Source organism: Salminus brasiliensis, chromosome 25 (genome assembly GCF_030463535.1).
Source record: "Salminus brasiliensis chromosome 25, fSalBra1.hap2, whole genome shotgun sequence".
Lineage (NCBI taxonomy): Eukaryota > Metazoa > Chordata > Actinopteri > Characiformes > Bryconidae > Salminus > Salminus brasiliensis.
This window is the reverse complement of record NC_132902.1, coordinates 1562050-1569856: the sequence shown is the minus strand read 5'-3', so window position 1 is coordinate 1569856 and position 7807 is coordinate 1562050.

The following is a 7807-nucleotide window of genomic DNA, read 5'->3' as shown; positions in this document are numbered from 1 at the left end:
TGGCTGACTGAGGCACGCACCGTGCGTGATGACGTCGGGCCGTACGCCGTACGCCGCTCCCTGACGCTGGGCTCTAGGCCTTGTTTTTGCCTTGTTTGGAGACTTTAATGAATTATTTTCACAAAATGCGAAATAAAATTTGATATTTATTAAAATAATTGTAGTTTCTAGCGTTTGTTTAAACATTTACGTGCTTTTTTAACAACAAAAGGCAGTTCGTTATTCCGACGCTTCCGGTGGCGACTTCCTGTACAGATGTCTGCAGCTGGATAAAGAAATGAATAAAAATGAATACATAAATAAATAAAAAGCTATCTTAGTATTATTGTAATTATCGCTGGTGTTTTTTTATTTTAGTATGAATTAGTTTACATTCATTATTAATTAAATTAATTGGTAAGTTCTGGATATGAGTCCCTGGGGTCCTGAGTCCTGAGGGCTGCCAATGTGGCCTAATTAGTTTGTAATTATGCTTATAGACAGACGGCTACACTAAATGGACAAAAGTATTGGGACACCGGCACATTCATTATTTCTTCCAAAGTTGAGCTTTCTACTAGATTTTGGAGGAGCACCCCAAATCATCCCAAAAGTACTGGATGGAGCTCCACCACCATCATTCCAGAGAACACAGTTCCTCCACTGCTCCACAGCTCCTCAATGCTGGGGGGCTTTATATACACCCCTCTAGCCCACGCCTGGCATTATTAGGCAGCATGGTGCCGATAGGTTCATCAGGTGTATCTGCTCTTGCAGAGAGTCCTATTCTATTGGCAGTACTTCTCTATAGGGACTTGACCAGCTGTGTGTGTGTTTGTGTGCATTTGCACATCTGTGTCAGCAATGGTGCAACTTAAAGTGGCAGAATGCATAAATTGATTGGGAGGGGTGTCCACAAACATTTGGACATATAGAGAGATAAATAGATAGACATAAAGACAGAGATGTGGATGGATGGATTTATAGACAGACAGAGACAGACAGGCAGACAGATAGATAGACACATGGACAGACAGACACATAGACAGGCAGACAGATAGATAGACACATAGACAGACAGATACATAGACAGGCAGACAGATAGATAGACACATAGACAGACAGATACATAGACAGGCAGACAGATAGACAGATATACAGGCACACAGACAGATAGATATACAGATAGACAGACAGACAGACAGACAGATAGCCAAATAGACAGATAGATAGACAGACAGACAGACAGACAGATAGACATACACACACACAGATAGATAGACAGACAGACACATAGACAGGCAGGCAGACAGACAGATAGATAGACAGTTCACACAGATAGATAGACAGACAGACAGACAGATATATAGAAAGGCACAGACAGACAGACAGACAAATAGATAGATAGATAAGCACACACAGATAAATAGACAGATAGACAGACAGACAGACAGATAGACAGAAAGATAGACAGACAGAGAGATAGACAGACAGACAGAGAGATAGACAGACAGACAGATGGAATAACAGGATCAATAGTAAATATTTCAGACTCTTTAAATATTTTATTTACTTTAGTGATTTTTTAGTGAAAAAGTAAAAGATAAATAATAATAATAATAATAATAATAATAATAATAATTAATAACCCGCACAAAAACAGACCTCGTCCTCTGCGCAGTGACGTCACGACGCACCTCTAGCTTCTCCTCGGGTTCAGCGTTGCGGTGCGAAACATACAGCGGGGTCATGTCGCCCCCTGCTGGTCCGGGCCTGCAGCTTCCGCTCGTCAACACAGAGGAAATTAGCCACTGGCTAACTGTGTGCACCCCCCCCCCCTCCCTCCCTGATCGGTTGAGTTTACATCTGAACTAGTTAACGCTCAGGCTATGCGAAACATTTGAAACATTTGAAGTAACCTTGAGTTATAATTCTGTTTATATTTATGTATCTAATTTAAAAAAAGACTGTTAATTGGCTAATGGCTAACTGCTAATAATGCCTGGGTATCAAGGCATTCAAGTTACAGCAAAAGCCCAACTTCAGCCTCTGCCTTTTGTGTGCTTTTGTCCTGCAATTCCACTTTTGTCCACTTGGAGGAGCTCTTGTCACGTGTGGAGACTGCAGTGAATTAACCCCCTTTTTTTTTACAGCAGGACAAATCAGGACATTTCTCATGTTCACAGTCATTATTTTCGCTAATTCAGTGCAGCAGCAGCAGCAGCAACAGTGACGTCACCCGTCCTACCGCCTCTCCGACTGCTCGTTTGACGGCGTCAGGGTCCCACAGTAGGCCGGCGTCTACCCGGTAGCTGGCCCTCAGCCTTCTGCTACCAGGAGTAGCGTTACTGACGTGCTGTTGGGTCTGTCAGCTGCCAGAAATGTGCACGGAGTTTGTTTCTTTGCGGTCGGCTCCCCGTATCCCTGTCCTGCAGCTGGAGGAAATGGTTTTCGGGTGTAGCTTCGTGCTGCGCAGATTCCTGAGCTTCATGCTCGCTTTCTGCAGTGCGTCTGGTTCAGAGGGTCCATGAAGTTGTCAGGAGCGTCTGGCTGGGCTGTGAGGCGCTGTGGTCCGTCCCTATATCTGTCTAAGGTCCACGGGGTCGTCTGTGTGGTCAGTACTGAAATCACGGTGCTCTTTCACGGTTGTGGGTTTGATACCCAGGTCTGCTAAGCTGCCACTGTTGGACCTTGCAACTGAGTTGATGATCACAGGGTTGTGGGTTCGATACTCAAGTCTGCTAAGCTGCCACCTTTGGGTTGTGCTGCTGGGTTTTTGGTGACAGGGTTGTGAGTTTGATACCCAGGTCTGCTAAGCTTCCACTTTTAGGCCCTACCACTGAGTTGTTAATTACAGGGTTGTGGGTTCGCTGCCTAGCTTCGCTAAGCTATCCCTTTTGGGTCATGCTGCTGGGTTTTTGATGACAGGGTTGTAGGTTTGATTCCCCAAATCATCTAAGCTGACAAAACTGGACTTTGCAACTGAGTTGTTGATCACAGGGTTGTGGGTTCGATGCCCAGCTTGGCTAAGCTATCCCTTTTGGGTCATGCTGTTAGGTTTTTGATGACAGGGTTGTGGGTTCCAAAGTCTGCCGGAAGCTATATCTTAAGGAGCAGGGTTTCCAGTGTCTGTTGTAACGACTGAGGGAAGAAGAGTCGGCAGGCCGTGGACGTTCGGACTATGGACCGACCTCTCTGCGTTGAATAAATAGACTCGGGCTTTGCGTTATCTGAGCAGCGTATTCTTATAGCGGACCGTTGTAGGTCTTGCGTCAACTGGAGCTTGCACGCAAATGGTGGAGCAGGATCTGACGGACATGGTCTCCACTCTGACCCCTGTCCACTGTCGAAAGCATCTTCAACGGCCGTGCCTCTGAGCGATGGAAGATGGCCAGACGGATGGCCATACCTGCTCCGTCTACCTGCGGAAGTACCAGGTTGCCTGGTGGGGAGAAGACCGAAACCCTGGGTCAACCCAACGTCAAGGCGACAGATCGATCAAGGCACTTCCCGCAGCCACCATGCTGCAGGGATCGCCCAGGAACGAGGGGCGAGGAACTTGACGAGGACTTCAGTGTGTTGCCTTCACCTCCAGATTCCTCAGATCTCCATCCGACGTCGACAGGTCCGTTCCCTGGCGGCTTCACCTTGCGTCCCGTCCGGACAGATTCAGGGCTTCTGCGCACGTGTCAAAGGGATGTCTAGGTGCCAGAGACCACCGGTACCACCTTTCAAGATCTTGCAGAGTCCATGCCTTGATTGATTAGAGTCGTTTGGGTCGTTTTGGGAAGATGTTCCCGGAGAAGTTGCACCATCTCATGCAGTGACGTGATGCAGGTGCACCATTGCACCAGGTACCAGGGTTCAGGATCTCTTGCAAGAACCTGTTGCGCATCCCTTTTGGGTTCGGGACCGGATTCGGAAGTGCTGTGGGTGCGTACGTGCCCAACGACCAGGGCGTTTCAGCGGACAGAAAGCCTACAATTCCTTAGACGGCACCGCCGAGGGAATCTGTGAAATCTCCTGCGACGCGAAAGCAGGATCCATTATTTCCTGGAGGCAATTAGAAAGCGTTTTTGTAATTTGTAGCCTCGTTTTTTTTTTATTGCGTCGTGTCTGGATGAGATGGAGGCTCCCCCGATTTTTCACATTCCAGTGGGTAATTTAATAGCAGACAATTAGACTGACCCAGCAGCCCGCCGATCGCGGAGCGGGGAGGTGGGGAGGGTATCTCGAATGCCCTGTATCTTTCTGAGGCCGTGAGCAGAAGGGAATCTTTCTCTAGCCTTTAAAATTAATTATGGATGACCCCCACCCACCCCCACCCCCACCACTCCGCACCCACCACTCCGCACCCCGACCCTATGACCAGTCCTACTCTAATGGATCCGCTTTGGGCTACACCCAACCCCCTTAAATAAAAAAAAAAAAAACCTTTTAGAGCCTCACCCTGCTCCGCTCTGCACTCTGAACCAGCACTCGATCCATCTCCGTCAGGCGGGCTGGTCAGGATTGATCCGATTTCAGACGTATCCGGAACCTGCGTGGATCCTGAGTGGTGCCATTAGGGTTCTACATGGTACTAAGAATAGGTCCTTTGACTTGTATGGGTAGTGGAACACTTTCTGGTGAAAGGGATCTTTTTGGGGGGGAGGAAAGCAGCGGTTCTAAACACGTAGAACCATTTGACACTTTGGTTCTAAGTGTCCTGTTGATGGTTCCAAATAGAACCTTGTTTAAAAGAAAAATGGTGGTCTATATGTTCTCAAAATACAACTCTGTTTACAACTGAAGTGAACGATCTTTGCTTACAGTGTGTTTAGAACCATTGACTTGTGGTTCTAAGTAACTCTAGAACCTCCATTTAAGGGTGAATGACTTTGTTTCAATTACATGGTTTATTTAAAGAACCTTCTATAAATTATAAGAGAGAGAGAGAGCATGGAATCCACATTTGTGACAAAGTCAGAGAACCTTCTTCGGTACTATAAAGAACCATCTCTGCTCAGATTGTATGTAGATTCATTGCCATTACTAGAGAACGTTCGGAGAACCCCATTCTACGGGTGTGTGGTGAGTCAAGCGGAGTCAAGCAACCCTGTTTCAGTACTATAGAACCCTTTTTGCTCTTGAAGAACCTCTTTTTTTTAAGGGTGTGTGGTGGTTCTTAAATGGTTCTACTTTCATAGCACCAAATGGGTTCTACTCTTGTTTTCAAAGTCAAGGAACCTTTTTTTTTCTTTTTGTGCTTAATTCGAGTACCAATGAAAATCAGGAACTTTTATACTTTCACAAGAGCGGAATCGGTTTACCTAGAACCATTCGATTTAAAGAACCATCTACACAATCATTTTTTTAGGTTTAGGAGAACCGTTCAACCAGGCAGAGAACCACTCGACCATTCCAGCGGCTTTTCCAGTCGTCATGGTTCTATATAAAGCCACTGCCTTTGTGAAAGAACCCTTGGGGAACCTTAAGGCCTGATGAGGCTCATCCTTGTGGGTTCTTCTCGTGGAACGAGGCCAGGGGGGAGCCGTCCACAGTGCTGTAAATGGTAACCAGTGGGATCTATGGATTTAGAACCGTTCTGAAGATCTCCGTAAGCAGCTGGACAGAGACCGGAACCAATCGAATTAAAGAGCTAAAAGCGATTAGAGGGTTCCCAGTGGTTCGCAAACGGTCCTGTGGGACCATCCAGATGGTCTACATATACGTAGAACCGCTCTGATGCTTAAATGGTTCTTAAAGGGTTCTTTGCATTGGTGGAACAAGGGAAGGGAAGGGGGGCGGGGCACTGACAGGGTTCCACTAAAATATATAAATGTATGTATGTGTGACAAAAGTAATGGGACACCTGCTTATTCATTGATTCTTCGGAAATCAGGGCTTTGGGTTTGGACGATCACCGCTCCACCTTGAATGGAGCACCATCCATCATTCCAGAGAACACGGTTCTCCTCCACAGCTCAATGCTGGGGGGCTTTACACCCTTTATACCCACCCCTTATGCCTGGCTCCAGAGAGTCCTATTCTATTGGCAGGACTGTATCCCTGTATTCTCTACAGGGCCTAGACAAGCTGTCTTGCAGCACTAGGTACAACTTGCAGTAGCTGAATGCATTCATTAGAAGAGGTGTCCACAAACATTTGGACACGCTGGGAGTGTGCGTACATGTTGAACAAGCTAGCTGTGTTATATTAAAAGAGTGCAGCGCCATCAGGCTCGCGCTCAACAGCTTGTCCGTCACACACACACACACACACACACACACACTTCTCACAATGGTGAGCGGAGGAGGGGCAGTTGGGGGGGGGGGGGGTGTAGATGGGATTACGCACTGAATCGCCCACTCTGCGTATTTATTAGCATTTTAGTGAGGGGGGGGGGTATCTAAACCCACAGAGGGGCGATAGGCCACGGCTGGGGGAGGGGGGTGCTGCGTGGGGGGTTCACGAGGGTTAAACGGCTCATATCGGAGGGTCTGGGCGCGAGCTTTAGCTTCAGCTTACTTTAGAAATGAGGCGGTTTCACTGCGCATGCGCACAGGCCCTCGATTTATTAATTACTCATTAATAAACCGTGTTAACAAGCGGTGTGCGTTCCCCATACAGCGAATACACCTATACCATTTTTTTAAAAAAATATATAATTATATAAATAAGCCAAAACAAAAAAACTTCAAAAGTTTGTGCACCCCTGGGGAAGTTCCGTGTATGAGTAGGCCTCATCCTCTACGGAGACACGGTTCCGCGCCTTCTCCGCCACCGTGACCGGTTATTTAACGTAAATCGTAAAACTAAACTCGTTACTTTTTACATTTTTTCATCTGTTAATGTAGAGGATTAATATAAAAATATAAATATATATTTCATGCGTTTTCTGTGCAGACACCGTTTCTAATATAGAAAAGCGTTTCCTGCGGAAACACGTCAGCGTCGTTTGAACAGGGGTGTCCAAACTTTTGGGCATGCGCCTCTGGAATCGAGGCATGTAAAGGTTCTTTAACCACAGAACCAGAGAACCAGAGAACCAGAGAACCACAGGCCTCCAGCGCTTCCTCTGTCGCGCCTCGGAACCATCATTAATACAGTAATTCACTCGGATATCGATCATAGCTCGATGGACAGGGGGTCTTGTGCAAAAGTTCGGACACCCCTGGTGTAAATAAACAAACAAAAAATAAATAAAATAAATTAACCAGATAAACACGTGTAAATCAGGGTATATCCGTATTTATAATTATATAAATAAAAAATGATAAATAAAAAAACTTTTAAAAATTATTATTAATTTATTTATTTATTTATTTATTTATTTATTATCTCTCTATCAGTGGCTGTTAATAAGCCGCTGTGCTTTTCAGAGAGTTTCATGAGAGTTAACACAGTGTGTGTGTGTGTGTGTGTGTGTGTGTGTGTGTGTGTGTGTGTGTGCTGTTCTCGATCTTACTGTAAACTCTCGGCTCTCAGGCTGAACCGCAGTGTCTTCACTGGCCTCGCGCTCCGCTTCATTACAGCGCGAGGTGAGTGAGTGTGTGTGTGTGAGTGAGTGAGTGTGTGTGTGTGTGTGTGTGTGTGTGTGTGTGTGTGTGTGTGTGTGTGTGTGTGTGTGTCGCTCGTCGCTCGCGCTGTGTCGTCCCGCCCGCTGATTGTTTTATCGCTCATTTATTAAAATGTAGAAATAATTGATTACTAATGACATCATGTCTCGCGCAGCCTCTTCTAAGCTCAGACACGAGTTATAACGTCTGATAGAGGAGGGGGGGGGGGGGGTGTTGGTGAGATTGGAGGGGGGGGGTGTTGGGTGGGATTGGGGGGAGGGGGGTGA